General features: G+C 36.4%; 1 long non-coding RNA gene across 1 annotated transcript in view; it reads right to left on the bottom strand.

The window, feature by feature from the left end:
• LOC103795698 (uncharacterized) overlaps window positions 1-27,417 on the bottom strand; it is a 174,553-nt gene that overhangs the window by 118,359 nt on the left and 28,777 nt on the right. The window contains exons 3-5 of the long non-coding RNA XR_013521690.1: window positions 22,756-23,093; window positions 21,567-21,669; window positions 18,370-18,417 (exon numbers count right to left, since the gene is read on the bottom strand). This is a non-coding gene — a long non-coding RNA (uncharacterized LOC103795698). The remainder of the gene's footprint in view (window positions 1-18,369; window positions 18,418-21,566; window positions 21,670-22,755; window positions 23,094-27,417) is intronic.

Genomic DNA, 27,417 nt, shown 5'->3' with positions numbered 1-27,417 from the left:
GTTTCTTCCGAAGTAATGCCCAAGACTGTGAAGACAAGGGTGTTGTATAAAAAGAGGGGAAAATAGAGATATGAATAGGAAAATTAAGTGGGTGAAACTTCCCACAGCTTTACTTCTAGGCCCTCAAGTAGATGTCAAGTGCTACAGAGGGAATGGTAGGGATTTTTACCTGTGTGTCTATCACAGCAAAAAGAAGCTGAGATTCAGTATCACATAACAGGTCTCTGGTTTTCATATCTGTTGCTCTGCATAATTGCTGAAAAAAAGATTTTCAATTTCTGAATTTTTTTTCTTTTCAGACAGAATCTCACTCTGTCTCCCAGGCTGGAGTGCACTGACGTGATCTTGGCTCACTGCAATCTCTGCCTCCCAGGATCAAGTGATTCTTCTGCCTCAGGCTCCTGAGTAGCTGGGACTACAGGTGCACACCAGTATCCCTGGCTGATTTTGTATTTTTAGTAGAGCTGGGGTTTCACCCTGTTGGCCAGGCTGGTCTCGAGCTCCTGACCTCATAATCTCCCTGCCTTAGCCTCCCAAAGTACTGGGCTTAAAGGGGTGAGCCACCACACTCGGCCAATTTCTGAATTCTTTTACAAGGATTTTACTATGTGCTCATTCCAAAGAAAAAGACTACTGTGACCCAGAATTGCTTGATTCTACATATCAATTTCAGGATGACATACATTTGCATTGTTGTAAGCAGACAGTAAAAATTATCACCTTGTACCACTTCCTAGGCTCCCTCATTATTATGTAAGCATCTATAAGCTTATATTAACTTTTTGCACTTATCTTACCAAGAACAGGTGGAGTCCCTGTATCCTGAACGTTTATAAAATGCATTTGTGTACTACCTATACAGAGTGGAAAGCTAGATAAGAGATCGAGTACAGAAAAACTGAAAACCATAATTTTACCTTTAAGAGGCAGTGTTTGCCAAGAGTTATGAAACAGAAGTTTTTAAACTTTGAAAATATTTGTGACACACCATGCCCTCTTTAATTTATGTGACATTACTATATTACCTCTCTTGGAGAGGGGGTGTATTATTTTCTAACATATAACTTACCTTTTAATACATCATGACTAACCTCAGATGGGCTCTTGGTTCTTTCCAGGTATCTGATTATATCCAATATGCCATTATTTTTAAATTTACAAATCACCTCCTATTTCACTAAGAAAATTGAAACAATCAGGAATTTCGACACTTTCTCATTACCACGAGTCTGGCTTACCTGCCTTTTTACTCATACTCATCTTCTGTCTGTTTGATTTTATGAATGCAGTGTCTGTACTGCTGTCTGAGACCAACTTCTACACTTGTCCCCTACATCTCATTCCCTCTTCCTGACTTAAAGGTATCACACTAGCTCTTCTCTACCTCCCTGCACATCATGTTTTTTTTTACTAGATCATTACTATCAGCATTCAAAAGTGCTGAAATTTATGACAACTTTAAATAAACACTTCTGCTCTTAAGTTCCTCTGAAGCTAATGCCTCATGTCTCTTCACTATTTTATAGCAAAACTCCTCAAAAGAGCTATTATATGGGCTATCTCTAATGACTCCTTCTTTATTTTCAATTGGATCCACACCAATAAGTCTCTCATTTACCGAATATGCTCTGGTCCATTTAGTAATTTTGCTAAATGCAACAGTCCAAACTCAGATACCATCTGACACAACCTGTCAGTAGCATGAAAAAGTTGATCATTCTCTTCCCTGGAAAACACTGTTGTCACTTGGCTTCAAGATGCACTTTCCTCTTTGTGCCTTCCCACCTTACTGCTATTTTCCTCGATCTCCTACTGCACTTTGCAAGGCCCTGGAGCCCACTTCTCAGGGCTTTTTTACACTCTAGTTACACTCCTCTACAAGAAATTATACCCAAGATTAATATCTCTACTTTTAACTTTTTTTTTTTTTTAACTCCAGATTCATTTACCTGCTGCTTACTCAACACCTCCCTCTATTTGGACGTCTAACAAGCATCTCAGACTTTATTTGCATCTGAGATGCTAATACGTATCTCAGCCTCAAAATAAACATCCCCAACCTGCCTCCTTCCCGATTTTAGTAAATGGTAAATCCATCCTTTGGCTCAAGCCAAAATTTTGGAGTAATCCTTGGCTTTACCCTTTGATAAATATCTTGTACTATTCCTTAAGCATAATCTTCAGAATATCCATATTCAAACAGCTTATCTCAACAACAATGTTACCTTCAGTGTAAAGCAGTATCACACTGCTCACTTGAGTAACTATCACAGCCTCATTGCTCACTTCACCATTTGTACTCTCTCCTGCCAACTCTATTCTCTGTACAGCTGCTAAAGTTGATGCTTTTTAAAACTTAAATTAGATCATGTTTACCCACAGCTCAAACACCACTAATGCCCTCCCCTCTTACTCAGAATAAAAGCCAAAGTCCTTCCAATCATATCAAATTGTCCCATGGCTTTTTAAACTGCATCCTACAGCTTTTATTCAAATGCTGACTTCATAGTGAGGCTTTTGCTGACCACTGATTTAAAATTGTAAAACATCCTCCAGGCCCGACCACTACCTACTTTCCTTCCATGTTTTATTTTTGTTTCTAAAAAATATACCCCATTATTGGATATGTTCTTGTTTCTAAAGAATATACCCCATTATTGGATAAGGTGTATTTTTACGATTCATTTCTGTTGTCTGTCTCTGCTAATAAAAGTCGAATTTGATGAGAGCAGAATACATATATATAATGTGTGTGTGTGTGTGTGTGTGTGTGTGTGTGTGTGTGTGTGTGTTTCTCTGTTTTGTTTCATGCCCTTAGCTTACTTAGCACGTAGAACAGTACCTGATACTTAGTATTTGTTGAAGGATTGAAAGAAACTAGGCTTCTACAGAAATGAAAAAACTGAGTCTTCAAAAGCACTTTTATTAGGTAATAGAATCTTGTAAGTTATATGAATATCACATTTTTGTTTATATCCCTAGGCATTATTAACTAAATTAAAGCATCAGTGTCTACTTCAATAGTGATGTTGATAAAGGGATACAAGTTAAAATGTGTATATGTGCTCTTTATTCACGACTACTGGCCATAGTGTATCACTGCTTTACTTCAACTTTCAATAGCTCAAAACTTAAACACACACACACACACACACACACACACACACATATTTAAGGCTTACTAGGCTTAGGCATACCTACCAGTTGAATATAGTTCATTGCTTCTCACCAAGGACCCGCCATTGCTGCAACTCTTTACTCTGTCTCTAAGAGCGCTGTGTTTATATGCCCAAGCCATCACATAAGAGTTTTCCTTACCAAGAATGCCTATGCCATTTCCCATGTATCTTAGAAAATTTCCATAGTTCTGTATAACAAATGCAGCCAATACTGACTTGCCCATTTTCTCTATATTTATCCCCCTTGTAAAACTCACGTGGCTTTTATCTTAATCTTACGTAGAAAGCATGCTTGTTATGACTCCACCACCCTTCAAAAACATCCACCTGGAAAAAGCTAATTCTGACTAAATTTAACTTCCTATTTTCTTGGGACTTGTATCCTAATGTTGATCACTGATGAGGCACCTAGCAGATGGACTGTACTTTAAATGTGTGGTATCTAACCCCAACTGGACTGCTATTGTTTCCTAATTAGTCCTCACCCTCATTCTTTGCAACAGCTATTTCCAACCTTCTCTCTTCTTCCTAAACCTCTGTTCCTGCCAGTTTGCTTCTTACCCCTCAGCATATGTCCTACCCTCCTACTTCAAGGAGAAAATAGATGCCTATTAATATAACTTTCTCAACTTCATGCAACCAAAGCAGCTTATTTGCCGGGACTTAATCTTCCTTTCTTTCCCTGTCATTTTAGGGTATTGACTAATTGCCTCATGCTAATCTCTCTACCTGTGCTCCAGATCTCCACCCTTCTCACCTTTTTGGCATTCTCACTTTATGAATGAAAAGAATTCCTTTTCCCGTATCTTTAAGTCTCCGTGTTCAGGGCTTCCTTTCCATCAGTACTAAATATACCCAAGTGTTGCCTAACTTCTAAAAAAAATAATCTGCCTGATATGACATTATTTCTGGACACTCCTCTCTTTATGACCCCTGTTTAATAGATACAGACTGAAAGTGTTGACTACCTTTGTGCCTGTTCTTTTCTTCCTCAACATCTCTTAATTCACTGTATTCTAGTTTCTGCTCCTACCACTACACTGAAACCCTAACTTTAAATCAGGATGAAGTCTGAATTTACAGCACAGCTTAGCGTAGCCTGGCTTTTGATTCCCACTTCTTTTCATATCTTTCACAGTATTCCTATGCCCATACCTCTCCCCAATGCATACACAACATGCCACAGCTTCTTGGAGTTCTTAGAAGACACAGGATCTCTTTCTTTCTCTCACCTTCAGGATTTTACATCTTGTGACTCTGGCTGGCTAGTTAGCACTTGTGTATTCTCCGAGTCTACTTTGAGACATTATTTTATTCTCAAACTTCTCTGACCTAGGTCCTGTGAGAAGTCTGAGATTAAGGTGCTCTATGGATGTCCTCCCAAGCAAGTTGTACTTGCCTTTGCATTGTAATTGTCAATTCAATTATCTGTATCCCTCCCTAGATTAAACACTTTATAATGGCATAAAGCCACATGTCTTTGTCATTATATCCCTGGTTACCCACTAGACTGCTCATGGGCTATATGCACACATGCTCATACTCATGTACATCCATATCCTCTATGGTTTAGCCATTGTAAAATTTTTGATTGTGTGTGTGTGTGTATGTATGTATTAATTCAACAAATCTTTCATGTTTGCCCTTCTGCCAACATGTGCAATCCATATTTACAATTCGAATCCTATACTAGGATTTGTAAACCTCATATAGGAAAACACAGGATTACATTGTCACTGTAAATCATCACATCATCTTAACAGTTTTGTAATACCAGAGAATCACTCCTATGTGTATTCTGAACTACAAATATATTTTTTCTAATGATTTAGTCATGCTTTCATATAATGTAGATGTAATATATACTAATGTAATACAAATACTTGCTATAATATTTATATTGGATTGGGCCAGATTTTAGTCCTTGATCTTCACCCTTTCCTGGCCCATCTCTTTTAAATCATTGTAATCAATTTTATTGCTTACATACTCTATCAGCTTTCTATTGCTGTGTAACTAACCACTCCCAAAATTGGCAGTGTAAAACAACTTTTTTTTTTTAATGTTTCTGTGGATTGGCTAGGTGGTTCCTCCCCCGGTGTCACCTGGGTCACTTGTTTAGCGCAATTTAGTGGGAAGGTAGGCAGAAGGTTCAAGCTGGCCTCACACACAGGGTTGGCTGTTGTTGCTGCCTGTCAGCTCGAGTACCTTGGTTTTCCTCTTCATAGTTTCTCACCTTCCTAGATGTCAGATAGGCTTCCTTACATGGCATTTCAGTGCAGTTATCTAAGACTGTGAAAGGGAAAGCTGAAAGGCCTGTGTAGACTTAGTCTCTGAAGTCATAACATCCCTTCTGCCACAGTCTATTGGTCAAAACAAGTCACAGGCTAATGGAAATTCAACTTTTAATGGAAGGAGGGGCAAAGTCACATCACAAAGGTACAGGCAAATTGGTATGGGATAAATCTACATCTGTATTTGGCAATCCACATGGGAAAAAATATCTATGACAATCATTAATGTAACCTTTAACTAAAGTGATCATATTATTTGTAATCCAAAATGGAACACATTTGGGAGAGGCAAAGGAGGTGAAAAATAATTGAAATAATATAATTTTTGAAATAGTTATTTTCAAACATAATTTGACTTTATTAAGGATCTAGGAAAGATTTTATTCAAAATTGTTTCAACAATAGAATTGTTTATAAACTAACACATATTCTTAAATCAAAAATATGAAACTATATTTTTTAATTGCTGATATATTCAATGGATTCTTCTTACACTATAATATTTTTAAATGAGAAAAAAATTAGACCTATAAGTGCCAAAGTACTTAGGAAAATCCGAGAAAATTGTTAAGTAAGGGATATCTCACCTCTAATTCTTTCTTAAAGTATACATGGTATATCTCAAATATGCTATATTCTTTGTTTTTCCCTCTATCAAGAAGACCTTTATTTGGATAATATTTTTACAAGAAAATATTGCAAAATTTTCTCTACACATAATTCATTTTAGTGTTTCATAAAATTTAGGTCCTTCAAAATCACAGGACTTTGCAATTTCATTTTACTGGCACAAAATATGAACATGTTCAATTAAAATAAGAGTTCCATGAAAGAAAATTCCACAGTTGGGATATTGTGGTTGAAGTTTTCAAATTTCAAAATTAAATGTGGAACATCATTTGACCTGTAATCACTTATTTTGTTTTGTTATTCACTGTTTTATAAATTTGACATCTTTTTTTGTGTTTTTAGGCTCTATTTTTTAAAAGTTAACTGTAATTCATTAAAATCTTTAGAAGCTGGAATTTTCTTTTGCTACTTTGGTTTGGTTTTGTTCTCCAATCCTTAAATATCCAATAAAAATTTTCAAATAATTTTGAACCAACATCAATCAAAATTTAGAGGACTTGCTTACAAAAAGTTTATTGCTATTATCAACAACTGAGTCATTTTTCAAAGATCAAACGTGACATGAACTGACTTACTAAAGTATTATTAATTTTTATACTAAATATAAGCTTTGTAGCTCACTTTTTCTATGTATGTATAAAAACTGCCAATTTTGACAACTTCCATTTTGATTTTTAGACCATCACCTCAAATTGGAACTCAAGTCTGAGTTACGTGTGTCCCACTCAATTCCAGATATATTTCTACTTCACACAGACCTTAGTATGTCAGGACATTGTTTTTTTCATCATGATACTGTGTCCTACAAAATCTGCATTCACATTTTTATTATAAAACAAATCTTTATTGTTGCACTTAACCAAAGGGCATGTGAACTAATAGCATTCAAATAATTTTACCTTCAAAATTATAATAGTTAAAAAGCTTTACTTTGAACTAGATGAGTAAAATAATCAAAACCATTACTCAGTTAACTGATCTTTCTATTTGAACAGTCTGATGTCACTCATATAACACCAGCTTCACTTAATTATTCAAAAAGTTCAACTATGGACCAGAAGAAAACTTGAATTAGAAACCGAACAAAAGTAATTTAAAATAATAAATATTGATCTAAATGAAAAGTCATTTTCATTTAGTGACATATAAAACTACATTTGCAGGTACACATATTATCATTTTTGGTAACAGTTTTTCTCAAATAACAACTGACTTATAGCAGACACTGATGCTGCTTCATTATATTTTTGTGTGCTGGTTTTCATTTGACCTGTGGTACCATGATGATCCCCAGGGAGGGTGGTAAATGAGTTTGTGTAAGTTGCATATTTATCAATTTTCTTGAGGAATGAACATTCAGTATTTTTTATTAAACATGAATTTGTTTTGTCTTTAGTGAGGCCAAGAAATTTATCGCAAGCTATCACAAAGCATTACAAAATAATAAAACAAATAGTTTTAGATTTATGCCATTCCATACATGACATGTGGTAATATCCATAATAAAACCACTGTAGCAGGAATGTGTATACTCTCATCTATATATGCTTAGAATGTTTCTAATACCTACTTGTATTTCACAAACCACTGTGGCCATGGACACTTCCAACTAGTGATCTGGTGGCATTTTGTATCTCACAGGCCTAGTGGACACAAATGGCTGTCACACAAAGCAGTCAGCAGGAATGGCAGGTTGAATGCTTCTCATGACTAGAGAGAGCAAGTATTACGTTCACTCTATCAGAGGGGCATGGAGCCTTCTCTTTTTCTTCATCCCACATCCAATCCACATACATATTATGTTCTCTATTTTCAACATAGATCCAGAATCTTACTATATCTTATGACCTCCTCGGCTACTTTTGGTCAAGTGACCATCATATCTAGCCTGCAGTCTTGCCGTGGCCTTTTAACTGCTCTCTCTATTCCATGTTTACCCTTCAACAATAGCCTATTAACACTGTTAAATAGGTCTCCTCCACTTAGCAGAATTTTATCTGAATTTTCTAAGTACTTTGACACTTATATGTCTAGTATTTTTCTCATTTAAAAATATTATAAGACAAATTCATTGAATATATCAGTGATTAAAAATTATAGTTTTACATTTTTAATATAAGAATATATGTTATTTTTATAAATCTGTTGAAAAATGTTTTGAATAAAATCTTTCCTAGATCCTTAATAAAATCAAACTGTCAGTTGGAAAATACCTATTTCAAAAATTATATTATTTCAATTATTTTTCCCTTCATTTGCCTCTCTGCTCCATGTTTACCCTTTAACAGTAGTCTATTAACACAGCAGCCAAAGTGACACTTTTTAGTGTCACTGTGGCACTATTCTATTCCTCTGCTGGAAACCCTGCCTTGCCTCCCCATTTAGCTCAGAGTGATAGCCAAAGTCTTTCTCATGAGCCCTAAGCCCCACTACATGAGCCTGTAATTCCCATACTATTACTTTCCCCTTTCTTGCTACAGCCTCAGAAGACGTGTTGATAGCCCCCAAATATTGGAGGCATCTTCTCATCTGAGAAACTTTCCTCCAGCTGGCCCTTCTACCTGGATACTCCTTCCTCAGATATTTTCTTGGAAAAAATTTCTTCACATTTTTTTTTCCAGAATGCAAATTCAGATCTCCTCAAAGAGGTCTACTCTGACCACCCTATTTAATGCTGCTAACTGATACTGTCCTCCATATTTTGTGCAACTATTTTTTTCTTTTCACAATACTTAGTGTCTGTGCTCTCTTTATGTAATTTACAGTATTTATCAGTTTAGTCTATCATGTTATGGTAACAAATGATCTCAATCAGTCACGTACAAAAACATTTTATTTCCATGGGCTTGACTTCAGTGTCTTTTTCCTTCTGATTCAGGCTTTCTCCTGATAGAAAAGATCTGAAGTTTCTTCTTGGAAGTAACATCCATTACTTCCACTGATATTTCATTAACTAAAACAAATAATATGGCCAAGCCAGAGGTAAGAAATGTAGAAAGTGTAATCCTCCCAAAGAGAGGGGCTTAAAACTCATTAATGTTTATTATTATTTATTTGTCCCTCCAACTAGTACTTTAGGGACAAGACTCTTCATCTATTTTCCTCCTGATAAATATTAACTACCTAGACAAAGTTTTGCATGTAGTATCAAAGTTTTGTTGAATGAACAAATGAATAAAAATACACCATTTATTATATGGCTTTGCATTTTGGTAACCATCTAAAGTCTTTAGAGTTGCTATGGTTAAGGTGAATACTACCTCATTAAAAATATAGATTACAGGCTTATTTAACAATTTATTATGGACATTTAACTCCTGGTGAAGGTAGAAGAATATGGTAGAGGATAATGGATAACATTCCAATGGTCAGGAAATGAAGGACCCATTGCCTGTCTTGTAGCTTTGTAACTGGCTATCTGTTTGGCCTTGGACATATTTTCCTTGGTAGCAGAATCTACATGGCAATGTAGCTAATCCAAAGGGTGTGTCATGATTAGTCTAAGCCACTTCTGTCATCTTACCTTTGGAGAGATTATTCTGGTATGATTTCCTAAAAAGGAAGTTGAGGGCATCTAGAAACTAATCTTCTCTAATGAAAAGAGAGTTGAATAAGTAGAATGTCCTTTTTGGCTTTCCTTTCCTTCTCTTCTCGTTTGGATACTGTTGGGTAAAGATGGTATGCCTGGAGCTGTGGCAGCCATTATGTGACTATGAGGTGAAAAACATAAGGATGATGGAGAACACACTCAGAATATAGGATTTGAGCAATGGAAAGAGCCAGTGTCCTTTATCACATCACTGAGCTGCTAAACCAATCCTGTCATTGCTGATCTACAAAATTCTTGGTAGGTAAACAACAGATGTTCTAAAGTAGTGACTCAAGACACAAAATTTGCATCCCAACTGAGTTGAATTTATCCTGAGACAGATCAGTTGCCCCTGACAACTCAAGAGAAAATCATGAACAAACATCACAACCTCTCATAATACAGAAATACATTTTAAAAATATCTGAAATAGGTAAGAAATACAGATTTAAAGACTAACTTTTGGATATTGTTGGTATATTTGATATGGTCAAAATATTATAAACTGAGTTGACTATATAAAGAGAGAAAATTTAGAAAATAGGTAAGATAATTTTTACTTGCATTAATCCAGAGTAGCTTGAATAATTTTGCTATTTACAAACCAGCTGTTTTAAAATCACATAAATTCAGTTATAAATTAATATATTTATTCCATAGTCTATTATCCTATTCACTGTGAAAATAAATATATGGCAGGTCTTCTGCTATTCATTTAAAATATAAATTTGACTTTGAAAGAATCTAGGGCTCATTTGGGGCTAAATATAATTTTATAATTTCATAGGTTATGTGACATACCTTTGGAAACATCTGGCAATCAATATGGACTTTGAGTGTTATGTATCTTCTGTGAAAAGTGGAAGCTACGCTCTAATTTCAGGGAGACCCTGTGGGCTGCAGAAGGAGCCATGGGAACCTAAAGAACTAGATTTGCCCCTGTGGGATGATAACTCATTGACCTGAGCAAGGGAATAAGTGGCATTCCTGTTGAGTTTCTGTTAGTTACAAATTCACTTGGTGACAAATAACAGACAATTAATATGACTTAACGTTTTATTTGTTTCATAAAGCAGAAAGTTCAGAGAAGTTCAGGAGGGCCATGGCAACTCAGTGATGCCATCAGGAACTAAAGTTGTTTCCATCTCTCAGTTCTATCTTTATTATCCATTCCTTGACCCTTATGTTTCCTGTCTCGGGGAGAGGAACATGTATGTCAGCATTTTTGGCAAGAAGAAGGGTGAGGACTAAGCCTTACTAGTGAATTTTGCTTTTTGATTTGGGAGATTGTGCAAACCTCAAGGACTACTGATGATATGTTGGCCACAACTGTCACAAGTCTAATCCTGGCTGAAAGGTTGAATGGGAAATTGAGTATTTGCTCTTTCCAGCATTTATGGTAGAATGATGCAAAGATTAAAATAATCACAAGCAGGTTCTGGAGAGTCAATCAACAGTGTAATTATATAGGAAACAATTATGTTTTTATGATCTCTTGTCTTGAGCTGAGAGCACTTATGAATCTTTGGAAATACAGAGAGAAGAAGTAATTCCTCTTCTTACCATGCCAAGTTCCATGCATTTTCCCTGCCTGCAATCCTCTCTCTTCCTCCATTTTTCTTATATGAACATTACCCAAACTAAATAATTTTCAGTACTCAGAGCAGAGTGAAAATATGGGAGCCTGACCAGGAAGAGGGAAGTCAGTTTCCACTTCTGACAGGCCAACAATGCCAACCCAGAGTGTTGGGTAACTCCCAAGCAATTGCAACTTCTGCTCAGAGACATACTTTGAGACTGACTTATGGGTAGGTAAGAAGCTTTTCCTAAGATGTCTACTGAATGTGTCTTTCCTGAGTCTTCCAGCACTTTCTAGTCACCAGCTTTGCCCTGCATGCATGACACCTTAGCCAGATTGTACACTTCCTGAATGGTTACAGCTGTTAAGAACTTTATACTGTGCTTATTTTTACCCCAGTGCTGGGCCCTTGGTAAATACCTTATGTGTCATTAATTGTTCTTACCTTTTGTTCCTGATTATAGCAAAGGTAGTGATGAATCCTGCTAACTAGTGGCCAGCAGTGAGTCCTGATGTTGTAGAGATAGGTGCATGGTACAGACAAGTTTTTCAAGGTTCTCCCCATGTTTCGGGTCAGCATTCTCCTTGGGGACTCCATGGTCAAGGGTTCATAGGGTTTTTAGGGATACATGCAGAATCCCTGTTTCAAGAAATACCATAGAGATCTGCTTTCTCCCTCCTAGTTTAGACTTAGTTTCTTCTTTAATTTCTATTATAAAATAAGACCTGACATTATCTATTCTCTGTGCAGTGTCACATTCAGAGAATAGACTAACGATCAAAAATTAATTAAAAGCAACCCCACCTTTTACTGACATTTCTTGAAGAAGGTTCAAGGGAGTTAATGTATAATTCATATCAATATCCTCACACTCTGCCACTGCCTCAAAAACCTCTGGGTCCATGCTTTATAATCCATTTTCAACCAAAAAAAAAAAAAATCTTTAAAAAGCACATTTTGGGCCGGGCATGGTGGTTCACTCCTGTAATTCCAGCACTTTGGGAGGCTGAGATGGGCAGATCACAAGGTCAGGAGTTTGAATCTAGCCTGACCAACATGGTGAAAACCTGTCTGTCCTAAAAATATAAAAGTTAGCCGGGAATGGTGGTGCATGCCTATAATCCCAGCTACTCAGAAGGCTGAGGCAGGGGAATCGCTTGAACATGGGAGGCAGAGGTTGCAACAGACCAAGATTCTTTCTCAAACAAAACAAAACAAAACAAAAACACATTTCATACAGCTTTCGAATCCTTGCTGTCTCCCTCAATCTATTAAATAATCTCTCCTATTTTCCTTTGGGGGAGGGATATATGTTCCCCTGATATCAGTATAGAAAAGTCCAGGGACTTCTCTGACAGACTCAAAATTGCCCTTGAAAGTTTGGAGAGAGAGAACTTAAAGGCACTAAGAGATTTAGCTTTGGAAGAGAGAGGGAAGAGAGAATACTGAAACATTCATAATTGAATATCTTAAAATTTCCATTTCTCTGAGAATCATTTCCCATGTCTGACTGGACCTCCTTCCCCCAGAGAAGGAAGAGAATCTGTCTCACTGAATACATGCATCAGCACTGTGCTTGGGGGCAGAGAGCCAAGATTGGTTTCTGTTTATCATGGAAAAGAGCTGAAGGTACTTAGTTTTAAGCTGCACTGAATCTGGTATCATTCATCCGTTTATGTTCTTTAAAAAAAAAAAGCCTTTAAAAATTCAGTGCAGAACAACAACAACAACAAAATTGTCCTTTGATTCCATAATGGCTTTTATTCCCCAGAACTGCAGTGTGCAAATAAAGGAAAGCAAATTATGTTCTGAATTAAACTTTTCTTGCCTCAGCAAGGCTGAGTCACCTTTGACGTTCCATTTTTTGAACAGAGCTGGCCGCATATATAGAGCTATTTTAAAAGATGTCACGTACAAACCTGCAACTTTAGGATGTTCTACTTCAGGACAGTCATCTAAAGAAAGGTAGCTGAGCTGAATTTACCCATCTAGACCCCAGGCTTCAGTTCCCCCCTAAATCTATTTGGATATATAGTAGCTAACAGAATATTGAAGCAAAATCATTACAGATGCAGTCCTCTATGGTCCTCTTGGTTGCCCCATAGATGGCAAGATGTGATCAGAGAGAAAAGATAAATGCACTAAACTTCTCCTTGCATATATCCCCTGGTAGGGAAAGAAGTCGATGGAAAGCAGTAGTTTAATAAACAACTTCAGAATGTTTAGGCTTTTAAGAAAAGAATACAAGCAAGAACCTATGGTCCGAATAACTTAAAGAAGTCCATGGCAGATCTAGAAAGAAAGCTCTCTATGGAGGGTGAAAGAGAGTAACATAGAACGTACATAATGAACATAAAGCAGGGAGTCTAAAAATGAATATTCTCTACATCTCTGCTCTTTTTATTGAGTTTGTTTTTCAATGTATGGTAGATGTGAAGACATCCTTGGTGTATGTGCAGTCAGCAGCAGCTCTCAAATTTCTCAACAGGAAGAGCTTGGAGCATTAATCTTGTGAGAGGGCAAATGGAGTTAGAGTATGTGTCTGGAGACTGATCATTTACAAGTATAGGCAAGCCCACCTTATTTTGCTGCCTTTTCCTTTTTGCACTTCAGAGATACTGTATTTTTTACAAATTGAAGGTTGGTGGCAACCCCTCATCCAGGGACTTTATTAGTGCTGCCATTTTTCCAACAGCACACACTCACTCTGTGTCATATTTTGGTAATTTTTGCAATACTTCAAACTTTTTCTTTATTATTACATCTGTTATGATCTATTATGATCTTTGATGTTGCTATTGTATTTGTTTTGAAGCACCACAAACCACACTCATAAAAGAAGGTGAGCTTAATGGATAAATGTTGTGTGTGTTCTCACTGTGCCACCAACCAGCCATTTCCCTATCTCTCTCCCTGTCTTCGGGTCTCCCTATTTCCTAAAATACAATATTGAAATTAGGCCAATTAATAAATCTAAAATGGCTGCTAAGTGTTCAGGTAAAAGGAAGACTCATATTTCTTTCACTTTAAATCCAAAGCTAGAAATGATTAAGCATTTTAAGAAAGGAAGGCATGTTGAAAGCCGAGAGACTAAAAGCTAGGCCTCTTGCTCTAAGAAATTACCTAAGTTATGAATACAAAAGAAAATTCTTGAAATTAAAGTGCTATTCCAGTGAACACATAAATGATAAGTAAGTGAAACAGCCTTATTGCTGATGTGGAGAAAGTTTTAGCGGATAGAAAATCAAACTAGCCACAACATTTCCAAATTCCCAAGCCTAAAGCAGGTCAAGGCCCTAACTCTTCAATTCTCTGAAGGCTTGAGAGAGGTTAGGAAGATGCAAAGAAAATTTTGAAGTTAGCAGAGGTTGATTCATGAGGTTTCAGGAAAGAAGCTGTCTCCATAAGATAAAAATGCAAGATGTAGCAGCAAGTGCTGATATAAAAACTGCAGCAAGTTATCCAAAGGATCTAGCTAAGATCACTGATGAAGGTGGCTACATTAAACAAAAGATGTTCTGTTGTAGGCAAAATAGCATTTCACTGGAAGAAGATGCTATCTAGGACTTTCATAGCTAGAGAAGAGAAGTTGGTGCCCGGCTTCAAAGTTTCAAAGGCAAGCTGACTCCCTTGTTAGAGGCTAACGTAGCTGGTGACTGTAATCTGAAGCCATAATTCATTTACCATTTTGAAAATCCTAGGGCCCTTAAGAATGATGCTTAATCTACTCTGCCTGTGCTTCATAAATGGAATAACAAAACCTGGATGAGAGCAAGTCTGTCTATAACCTGGTTTACTGAATATTTTAAGCCCACTATTTACACCTATTGCTCAAAAGGAAAGATTTCTTTCAAAATATTACTGTTCATTGACAATACAGTGGGTCACCGAAGAACATTGATGGAGATGTATAAAGAGATTTTTTTACTATCTAAGGAAGCTATAGCTTTAAAAAAATATAGGAAAGGAACAGTCAGTTAATGCTGTAAACTTTGTTGTCTTATTTTAAGAAATTCCTGCAGCCACCCCAACTTTCAGCAATCACCACCTGGATCAAATAGCTTCCATCAACTTTGTAGCAAGACCCTTCACAGGCAAAAGGATTATGACTCACTGAAGGCTCAGATGATCATTTGCATTTTTAGTAATAATTTTAAAATTAAGATATATGCATTTTTTTAGACAACATGCTTTTGCACACTTGACTACACAATAGTGTGAATATAAATATTATATATGCTGGAAAACCAAAAAGTTTCTATGACTCACTTAATTGCAATATTCTCTTTATTACAGTGGTTTAACTGAACCTACAATATCTCCTGTGTATGCCAGCACAATAACTTTATTTAATGTAAATATTCAAAGTATCTAAGAAAGGTACTGATGGAAATTATGTGAGATGGTGGCTGGGTAGTGCCCATTCTAAGCTATGCCTACTTCAGTGCCATATCTGCAGAGTCCAGTCTTCCAAAGAGTGATCATTCTAAAGTATCTCTGAGAAAGAAACACTCACTTTCAGCAGTCAGAAACAAATTTCCTGAGGAAGCCATAGAATCAACTGATACTTCCCATTCTTAGGAGGTTTAAAGAGGCAGTTTGGTGTATGGTTTGGGGAATGGATTGTAGGATCAGAAAGACTTGTTTTCAAATCCCAGTTTTATGATTTATTGTGTGATCTTGAGCAAGCCATTTGTCTGTCAGATTTGTTGTACACTGTTGGGAATAAGTGCTTATCTTCTGATGTCATAGGGAAGAATCCTCATTCAGACAAAAGATTTCTCAGCAAGGCTTTCTTTTACTTTCTGCAGAAAAGGCACTGCTCACCAGCAGTCTTACCATGAGAATGCACTGAACAAAGGAGGAGCAAGCATATTTATGTCTAATACATCCAGCCTTATTGCTGTGTCCTGATTTTTTGCTGGAACTGGACCTCACATTCTACACTAAACCCAATTGGCTAATAACTTAAAACTTTCCTAAAGATGTAAGGGCAGAGGAGAACAAAGGAAAAGAGGAAGTAGCTTACAGAATGCTGACAGAAGCAGAAATACTTCTAAATAAAGAAAGAGAAACAAGCTATGACCTAAGGCTAGCCTGGACTTATCCAGGTATGTCAGGGCAGATGTCTAGGCTAAAATGTAAGAGCTAAGAACAGAAAATACACTGATTTCTTTATTTTAGCTAGCAGATGTAACAAAGGCCTGTGAGTGGATTGACCTAGAGAAAGAGACTGCTATCTATTCTTAATAGGCTAAGAGAATTTGAATAGGAACCTTTATTTTGCTTTCTACATATGTAAACAACCTGCCTAGGGTTGTGTGGGTCAAGATGGCGTGTGTGTGTGTGTGTGTGTGTGTGTGTGTGTGTGTGTGTGTGTGTGTGTGTAGTATTGCTTGGTCCTTGTACCTTGTAAGTGCTTCAAAATGGTAGCTATTACTATAAATATCATCATAATCGATATTATCTTACTGAACCCACATTTTTTCTTTCAATGTTTATTCTTCATTCACTGACTCAAGAAAAAATAATTATCTTGACCTAAAACTTGTCATAGGTTGTGAAGACATCAGTTTGATAAGTTAAAGATTTGGTCAAATGGAAGGACTTGCACATGAATAACAATAATCTAGTGATAAAGTACAAAGGGCAAATGGTATGCTGAAGAAGCCCTGAATTCTGACTGTGGCAGGTAGGTAGGGCTCACAGAAGAGATGACATATTTTAGCTGGTTCTAAACGATGAATAGAATCTCAGAAGTGGGATATGGGGTGGAGAATTGCTAACAGAGAGAAATAATAGCTTAAAAAAGAATACAGGTTTGAAAGTACAAAGTCTTTCAGGGCAATTTGTTATAAGAAAATAAAGGGTAGGCTTGAAGAAAATTGGTGGTTGGGGTATTCAGACAGGGGAGATATATCGGGATGTAAATGTGAATTTTAGTCTTAAACCTTGTAAAGCAGAGACGGTTCATGCTTACTCTGTGTGCATTAAGGAGCCATTGGGAGGCTTTTAAGCTAGGAAATGTCACAGTAAGATTTGCTTGGGAAAGATAATTCTGGTATGTTCTGAAGGCTTTATGTGAGAGAAACATGAAATGAGATGCAGAGACACTAATTAGAAAATTATTTCAATAAGAAGGCATTTTAGGTCAGAGGCAGTAGTAATAGCAAGATGAAGGTGTATTTCCGAAAAGGAAAGCAGGAGTCTGAAGTGAAAATATTTATCCCTCACCACAGAAGCTCTTTCAAATATTTGAAGACACTGTTTTGAGCTTTCTAGATCATTTAGTTTTTCAGACCAAACATCTCCCACCCCTTTAATTGCTTCAATTTAGAAATGTCCTTGTCTTCCTTAACATACTTTTGATGAGTAATCCAAATCTGTCATTTTTCTTCTTTAAAAATAGGTCCTTAAATTGAAACCCACACTTCAAGTATAGACTCATCACCTCTAACAAGACACTGTACCAGACATTTATTATAAAATGTCTAACCAGACATTTATTATAAAATGTCTAACCAGACATTTATTATAAAATGGCACTATCTCTTAGACATTTTCTCATAATCTTGGCATCATTGAACTTGTGGCTAAAGAAGATGCCCAGATTCTTTTTGCATTAACTGTTGTCATGCCACCTTTTAACATATGATTTGCAAAGTTTTATCCATATCTCCTGATATACTGAGACGCTGAGCTAGGTGGGCAGGTGTGAGATAAAAGCCCTGGAAGATTATATTTTAAAATAGCTTATGTTGCTAATAATTGAGAGTGGCTTATGAATAACTACATCTAAGCTGCTGATGTAGACTTCTAGAGTAAGTCATGGTTCATGAATATTTACCTTAAATCTGGAGCCTGAAACACCTAACCTGGAATCCCCCCAGCCTCAACCCTAGCCAAGCTATTTTACAGCAGAGAAATTTATTGACAAGTGGGAAATCTGTCTAAAACAAATACATTTAGACTTAAAGCATAGATAATTAACCAGTTCACTCAATGTCTCGTAAACCTAAACTATCTGTACACATATAATATGACATAATGATACCTGATGTGGAAAAACACCTAAAGATTCTTGTTGATAAGCTCACCATGTGACCTTAGGAAGATCATCTTCTCATATGCCTTGGTTTCTTCATCTGTAAAATAGGGAGACAATGCTAATATTAACAGTATCCCATGGGGTCATTATGAGGACTAAATAATCATATTTTTAAATAATTAGAATTCTGCAAGGCTTATAAAAAACACTATTGAGAAAGAACAGGACCAATATTTGTTAGCTGTCATTTTCTCCTAGCATTACAACTATCGGATGTAACCAGTTGGTCATGGGGGTGAACAAGGATCTCATACTCTGTTGTTGAGCTTGCCATTAGCTGAATAAGAATATTTGATCATTCATCGAGATGCATTTATTAAACACACTATATTCCATGCACTGTGTTTACATTTGCTTAGAAAACATTAAAAAGACATGGCCTTGGCTTAAGAAACGTAGAGTCCAGTGGTATAGCACATGCTTAAACTACCAATTACAGCACAGACTCCAAGGCTATGACATCTCACTGACTTGTGGACAAATTGGTGAATTCCAACCTCTAAAGTTGTTATGTACTTACCTATTTTGTCAAAAAATATGGATATTAGAAGTAACCTGACTGTTGTACGCCATGGAAGTTTGGGGACTATAATGTATTTTCTCCTAAAAATAAGTTGCTAAAAATGCAGGTATTATTAGTCTCTTAAAGGCAGATGAGAATTACTGGGTGGGAAGGTGACTAGAATACCAGTGAGGATAAGGCTAGTTAAAGGTACAAAGGAATTTGGGACATATTTATACATTGGAGATGTTATTTTTGCTAGACTCAGATATTGAAATGTCTTTTCTTTTCAGTGAGATATAAGTAAACAAATATAACCTTATCCAGAATTAACTATGCATATTGGACACACTGATCAATAGAACACTTCTTCTTGTCTGTGCCCTTTAGCCTCACATGTAAAACAGAAGTCAAGTGGCACTGTGAAAACCTTGATCTTTTACTAACCTACCAAAAATGTTTCCAATCATTCTTCATTGATAATACTATTTTTAAGAGTCAGTTAACTTTGCAATACTTTATATTTGTTAGAGAGACAACTGAAGTGGTGAGACTAACTGTGTAGCATTCTTTCCTGCCTACAGCCAATGACTGGTTGTATTTATTTCAAACACAGCGGAAGACGAACCTGGTATAATACATCTGTATCCAACCACTGTCCCAGTTCAGAGATATTTAAGTTGGCTATATTCAGTATCATCCCTTCTTCCATTATCTCTCTTCCTCTTGGGATTACAGGCATTCTTAAAAGTTGCAGGGTAGAGATAAATTGGACAGGGTTGAGCTAGGTCAGCAGGCACTGAAGGGCACCACATCCACTGGGACTTAGTGGAGTTGGGGCTGCCAGAGAAGGCCAGTGCTTTCTGCAGCTGATGTGAAGGTAGAATTGTTGAAGCCTTGGCTTCTGGCTTTGGATGGACCTCACTGGAGTGAAGACTAGACAGTCTGCAAATTATGGCACCCACAGAGCTTTTGAACACAGCAAAAGTCCTTCTGCTGGGAGCTTTCCTGAGACACGTCTCATTTCTCTATGAAACATGCAGATCCACAAACATCTTTTATTCTTCTCTCAAATGCGCTGCCTTCATTTTTATATTTTTGACATAGAAGCATCTAAAGTAATTAATGGAATTTAGAAACTTAAAAACACTAGAGACAATTGTGAAGTTATTTCTGCTTTCTACTCTGGTAAACTTGAGGAAATGGACCAAGACTCTCTTAACATGTATGGAGATATTTAGGGAAAAGAAACAGGTGGGAAGGTGGTAAGGAATACACAGCAAGCAAAAGTAAAATGGGTTAGCATTTCAAACAACTCTACAACAGAATTTTCTGTAAACTCCTGTATGTTTTATAGACCCTAGAATGAAATTGTGGGATTAAATTCCTGTTCTGGTGCTTGTTATCTGAGTGACTTTCAACAAGTCACCATTCTAGACCTCAAGGATGTCCTCCTCTGTGAATGGGGATGCTGATAGCACTCTTTGTGGGCTAATATGAGAATTAAATAAGTGTGTAATGTACTTAGAAACATATACATTAGTATTCAAGAATTGAAATATTTTAAAGCTTGTTTTTTACTTAACTCACAAAAATACATTATAGCAATCCTGAAATTGTCCACTATTAGGAAGGGTAAGACTAGTAATCTTGTTACGGTGGTCTCAGAAAAGGTTAATATTAAGACGCTGTAATACACAGATAAAAGGAGCTTTGGGATGGAGTCCTGGTTGCTGTGGATATAAAGACAAGGAAAAACTCAAGTGTAGGCAAGAATGGAGTAGAAAAAAAATTTCAAGCCTGGGCCAACAAATGGTGAAGAATCACTTAATTTGCCTTAAACATAACCACCACTAAGTGACTTTTTTGCTGGGAGGTTTTTTGGTTTTTTTTTGTTGGTTTGTTTTTTATTGTTTTATCTGAAGGTATTTTTCCATGGGAACATATTTCTGGCCGTAAATAGGAAATCAGTGGTAGACAGGCTTTACTTTGCTGAACTTATCGATTCTATAAAATGAAAGAAAGCTGCTTATATATACATCTAGCCAGGCAAGGAGTCAGGCTTGCTTCTTTCTCAACTGCCTTTCTTGGCCCTTTCAAATCCAACAGGGCTGAAAAGGAAAAGGGGTCGTCTTTAGCTTCACACAAACTAACAGCCATTTTGATGACAAGAAAGCAGGGTTGCTTCCCAATGTGTCTTTGTTCGAGTGATAGCAGGCCCATTGAAACCTCCTGATGGAGCTCATTGAAAATAATAGGCCCTATTATCTTCACTGGCAATGCTGCCATGAAGCTTCAAAAACTGAAATAATGACAGCACATATTGGATGTACAGTAGAAAGGCATAGCATGATTATGGGCAATTTCTGCCTCTTTTCTACACACCTCAATGGATGAGGGAGGGGTCAGTTGGGGCAGACTGTAATGACCAGGGAAGGGACACTTTGTAAGTATGCCCTTTTGTCATGTTTGCATGCTTAGAATTTAAATGCTTTTTCTCAAATAATTTGTAAAAGTAAAATATCAATGTCAGAATCTTCATAAACTAGAGTTTGGGAGGGATAGATTTTTTAGTAAAGAAATACTGTCATATTTGGTAACTCGTCCGGAACTGCTGCTGTGAAATTGGTAGGAAATTTCTGGGAGACAGCAAGTGCACTAAGGCAGAGTGACCCTGTACTTACTCTATAGAGGAAGGTTTCTCTAAGATCACGATGCCCTTCCTTTCTCCACATCAGTGCTCTCTGTAATCCCAGATGTTCTCAGCAAATCTGATTTTTCTGGCCACTGGAGTTGGGAGGAACAAATGAGAAGGAGGATAAATCTAGAAGAGAGGATACATCAGCCCACAAAAAAACCCAGTGGGTCAGGAACAGACCTATTAGGCTCTGAGAAATTACCAGGAGGAAAACTCCCCTGAAGGCTCAATGACAGCTGAGTAGGAAAGGGCTCCCTCAGGAGGAGAATGGGCTCTATTAAAGGAAGAAAAAAAAGGAATATTTGCTTTTGGGAACCTTTCTTTTGTTGCTTGTTATTATCTCTGTTTTTAGAAATGGAATGTCTTAAAACCACTAACCAACACACACAGACATCTTTTTTTTTATTTGAAACAACGCCAAAGAATACACTGTGCTGTGTACATCACCTTTGGGGCTTATACTTAATAGAACAAGATGGTCTCCCTGCTTTCCTGGTGCCTGACTATAGCTGGGGAGAGGCCCATGGCAGAAACAGCATCATCTGGCTATTGTGGCAAAATAAGTAACAAGGAGGAAAAGAACATCTGATAGAAATCTTTCACAGATCTGTCCATTTTAAAAGTAAAAGTCATTCTACTTTTCGGAACTTCAGTTTCTAAATACTTATTAAATCTTGGCTGAAGAATAACCTAGATGACATCATTGGTATGCTCATTTAAAACACAAATTCCAGACTTTATTCCAGATCTAAACTAGACTCCTTGGGGCTGAGCTTTAAAAATCTTTATTTTTACACAAACATCCTAGGCAATTCTTGTCCACAACAATGTGTGAGAACAGTGAGATTCTGAGCTCAGATAGCATAGTTAGACCTATATTTCTGGGTGAAGCCTCACAATTACAGCTTGCAAACAAAATGAGTAAGTTCTACATCACATCTCAAAAGCAATCTTTCAATACTGTACTCTGTTTTCTGTTCGCAGTATAAATGTGGTATTGAAGGGGTTTCCAGTGTCATAGATTTTGTCTTAAGGGGATGGAGGGGAAGACATGTCCAATGTATCAGAGAATGTATTTCCCCTCTGAGGGCATGCCCTGCTGTAGAGCAGTGGTGAATTAAAATGTGCTGATTGTCCATAGCACAGTCTGTCAGTAGTACATTCAAAGCACTAACCTTCTTTCAAAGAACAGTGCCTAGGGGTTGTGGAATTTCCCTCTTCTGGCATACTTGGAGTATTGAATCCTCAGAGTAGATTGATTTTAACACCATTCCTTTCTATGTAACGTTATCTTCAGCAGTGATCTTCTTCTAACAATCAGTGATAATCATTAATTTTTTATTTATCCTTTATTTCAGAAATAATTAAGAAAGATAAAATTTCAACTTGAAAAAAGTTACAAAAATTCAACATATTACTTCATGTATAACCTAAAATAGACACTTCTTAACTATGTAGAGTTTCAATTGTTTCATTCTCAAAAATTGTACACATCTGAACTTCAAGTAGTCACCTAGAATGACAAAAATGAATAGCTCATGTTATTTTTGTTCATTTTCACAATCATGTGCAATCTTTATATATCTAGTGTTTAAACTCAGAAATACATACAATGACAGCATTTGGAAAGACAAATTCAAAGGCTGTTGAGCCATTACAAATGTCTTATGAACTGGTAGTTCTTCAAATTTCATGTAGAATATGACATTTATTAAAGAACATATAGATTTTATTAAAGAACAGTACTAATTTAAAGGTCACATTTCACTAGAATATTAAAAGTCAACAGTAATCTCAGGAATTTAGAAGTGAGACCAACAAGATACTTCTTTGCAAAGGAGTATTTCATCACTGATATTGCTTAGAATTGTTGGAGCATGTTGATAATGGAAAAAGTATACAGTCTTTTAGTTAGCTCAGGACTTGTATCTGTATCTATCTTTGCTAAGATTCTCTCAGGAAACATTACTCTCACTTTCTGGGGTATGTAAATTCTTTCTCTTCTTTTTTTTCTTTTTCTTTTTTTACAAAATATATATTCTCTATCTATTCTAGCCTTCATTGAAAATAACATATAATGTATATCTAATATTTAGCAATTCAAAAAGTCCTCTATATTTTCTTATTTTCATTCTTAAATTTTATCTTCCTCAAGAAACAGAGGTTAAAGTGACCTTTTGATCATAAAGATTGTAAGTTTGTAGAGCTGCAACTGTGTTTAAGTTATAAGATTCCAATCTGAGACTCTTTGCATCATATATCATGTTTTTTCAGTTCTGAAACATCTTTTTGCATCTTTTTCTCATGGCATTGCATTCTGTGCCATTGAAATGTTGTCTAATTTTTTCCATATGTATTGGTCTTTTCTCTGTACCATTTGCATCTCCAACTGAACACTAACTTAATTGACCAAAAAGGTGATGTTTTATAATTTGTTTATGTCTTCCTCTTTCCTATAGCTCTAAGCATATTTCTAAGCACATAAAGAATTTTTGAACATTTTTAGTTAATTGCTTTGACAATAGATTAAATTATTGATCGATTGATATCATAATTAGTCCTTTGACTCTTGGTATAATTTATTTTCTGTGCTCTTTCTATGTATCACAGGTACTTTCATTAGCATATTCTTATTTTCCAGGCACCTTTGAATATGGTACAGTGTTTTGACCCTTTATTTAAATCAGCATTTGAGCCCAGCATCTTTCTAGATTTTGTAGCATATTTGTGGTCTATATTCCTCCACCTCTATGTTCAGTTCGTCTCTTGGAGTATAACCTATGATATATCACTATGGAATGTGGTTTTGAGCTTTAGACATATGACTGCCCCACACTAGCTCAGTGCAATAGATATCCAGGTGAAGTGTTAGAGTGAAAAATTAGCAGGTTGGCTGGCCTTTATTAAAAGGAAGATGAGCTGTTTAGAAAATTCTGGCTTTGAAATTATGTTAGAAATTCATTTCAGTGTCCTAGCAGTGAATAAAAGATACATCTTTTGTTTAGATAAATACACTTGAGATCACCTGAATTTTGATTTAAAAAAAAAATAGCTCACATAACTATGGCAATGAACAAAATGGCAGACTGTTAAAATTAAAAGACAACTAAACTAAGAGTTCAAAGACTGTGAACTCAGTAGATTGTGAGGTCCTCGAGAGCACAGACTGATTATAATATTCATATTTCTGGTACACAGATGTTTCTGCCTTATAAGTCCTTAAAATTCTTTCAAATAAATAAGTGAATGAATGACTGAAAGAAGAATGACATAAGCCACATCTTCAAGTCTGTGTCTGCCATGTACCAACTGAGTAACCCAAAGTCAGTCAGTAACTTTGGCCATGTAAACTTTTTCATAAGTAAACCTGGGATTTGAAGTGAGCTATCTTTACCTTGTGGTTGTTGTGAAAATAAATTCTGTATGCCTGTTAATGTTAGCTAGATAGTAGGCAGTTATCAAATAGTAGTGCTATATATTTTTTATCAGTCACAATGGATTTGACTGCAATCAATCAAAGTTTGCTCACTGTAGTTTAAAAGATTTATTTTTCCCACATAATGCAAAGACCAGATATCAGCTAAGGCTGATATTGTTCAGTAACTCAGTGATATCAGGGTCTATGTCCCTTCAACTCACTCTGCCTTTTTCTCGGGATCAGACACAACTGCAGTGGCTGCAGCTAGAAATCTAGAAAGTAACATGTAGGAAGCAGAAGTGTAACACCTATTGTGTTATCTATTTTCTTTTATGGAAAGCTGTTTTCTCAGGAGCCTACAGAGAACACTCCCCTTTGGGTCTCATTAAACTTTGTACATGATTATTCCTAGCAGTTTTGAAAGTGACAGAACTATTACGATTAGCTTCAGTCAGTCATGTTTCATTGCCTAGGCATGGGCGTACTCTGCCCCAAACCAAATCCAGACACCATTAACAAGGAAAAATCACATCTAACCATGTCTTCCACATGAATATCTGGAAATGCTATGAGGAACAAGATTTTAGAAAGAAAAACTATATGCCAGTGCTTCCACTGGACATAAAAGGGTGTGTATGTGTGCATGTATGTAGTAATAGTGTTAATGGGGGTAGGAGTTTAACCATTTTTTCTTTTGATTACTAACTGCCTGATTTGGGACAGAACTGGCATAAAGTCATCTCGTATATGAAGTCCTTAAAGTAATGGATACTTTTAAAATCAACATTTTTAATGCTACCTTGTAAAAATCCCTGTTTTTTTCAGCTTTGCAAAGATAGAGTGATAGCCACAGTCTTCGCAATAGAGGGAGTATTAGATGACTCTCCAATCTGCCATATACTTTACTCTTTAACTTTTGATACTGAAAGGAGAACACATTTCGTATCATCAGTTCAAAGTGCTTACTGAAGTAAGACTCATAAGAGTAATAATTATAGTGTAGGTAGCACAACACATTTGGTCTGAGATGCTCCTGACTTAACGTCTTCTCCTTAATTATGGGATCAACCCAATATGCCATTCTTGTAGTATCTGGTGACCCACAAGCTTCTTTTACACGAGTATGTCTGGCTTACTTAAATAGGGTATTCATTCCATTATTTGCTTGACTATGATCCTGGTTCCCCCTCCTTATTCCCACACCCACTATTAAATTGCTCGGCTTACTTTCCATTAAGGAAGTGACTAGAACCTAGTACTCTGACTCTGCCTATTTATGAAGTCAATGTTTACTCTGCTGAACCCGTCAGTGTTTAAAAAAGAAAGGAGGGAGACATTTGTGACCCAGCCAATGACAGGAGGTCACAATTTGCAACTGCCAAATTACCAAGTAATTTTATTAATACCAGCCTCTGAAAAAGAAGGAAAAGGTGCTTTTAAAGCCTTTGGTTATATGGCTAGAATACAATTCTGTGTTAAATATCAGGTAATTTTCTTTTCTACCCTGCACATAGTAGAGCCCAGAGTATTTACAGTTCATGAGGATGCTCCAGGGTTATACGGCTGCCATACAACATATTTCTTTGTTTTAAGAGTGTAACAGATACTAAATAGTTTACTGCAGTAAATTTCTCATTTCTAACTCTAGACACATTAAAGCCTTCAAATTAGCTAGGGGACTCGGTAATAATTTATAGCTACAACAATAATTATAGCTCCATTTTTATTAAACAAATTCCCCCCAAGATATTTTATTTTCAATACAGAAGTTTTTACTTTATTAGGCTTCAATAGATTGGTGTCCTAGTCTTTCTGTTGCTATAACAGAATAGCACAGACTGGGTAATTTATAAATAATATAAATTTATTTGGCTCATGATTCTGGAGGCTGGAAAATTCAAGACTGAGGGATTGCATCTGGTGAGGACCTTCTCGCATGGCAGAAGTCATCATATGGCAAAAGAACGTGTGGAAGAGAGAGAAAAGGGGGCTGAATGTTTTCGTTGTATCCGGAACTCACTCACATGATACCATCCATTTTGCAAAGGCAGAGCTCTCATGACCTAATTACTTCTTGAAAGTTGCACCTCTCAACACTCTGTTAGGATTAAGTTTCCGATGAACTTTAGAGGACACATTAAAACCAAAGCAGTTGGTTTCTGGATTCATGTAGAAACTATTCGTTGTTTCTTTTTCTTTTTCTTTTTGCCTTGACAAAATAAAATCATTCTGTTCTTGGCTGTTCTTCTGAATTTAAATCTTTCTCTTGTAATTTACAGGAATTTGGGATTTACAGGAATTAAACTGTTTGCTCCAAATGAATTAGTATACTTTTCTTTTTAATATATGTCACTTGCTCAGATGCTGTGGTTTACATAAATCCAGGGAGAGTCAAATGCAGCATTCATACTAGTGGATC

Source organism: Callithrix jacchus, chromosome 8 (assembly GCF_049354715.1).
Source record: "Callithrix jacchus isolate 240 chromosome 8, calJac240_pri, whole genome shotgun sequence".
Taxonomy (NCBI): Eukaryota; Metazoa; Chordata; class Mammalia; order Primates; family Cebidae; genus Callithrix; species Callithrix jacchus.
The sequence above is the reverse complement of the archived record's forward strand: the minus strand, read 5'-3'. Positions and strand labels throughout refer to the sequence as shown.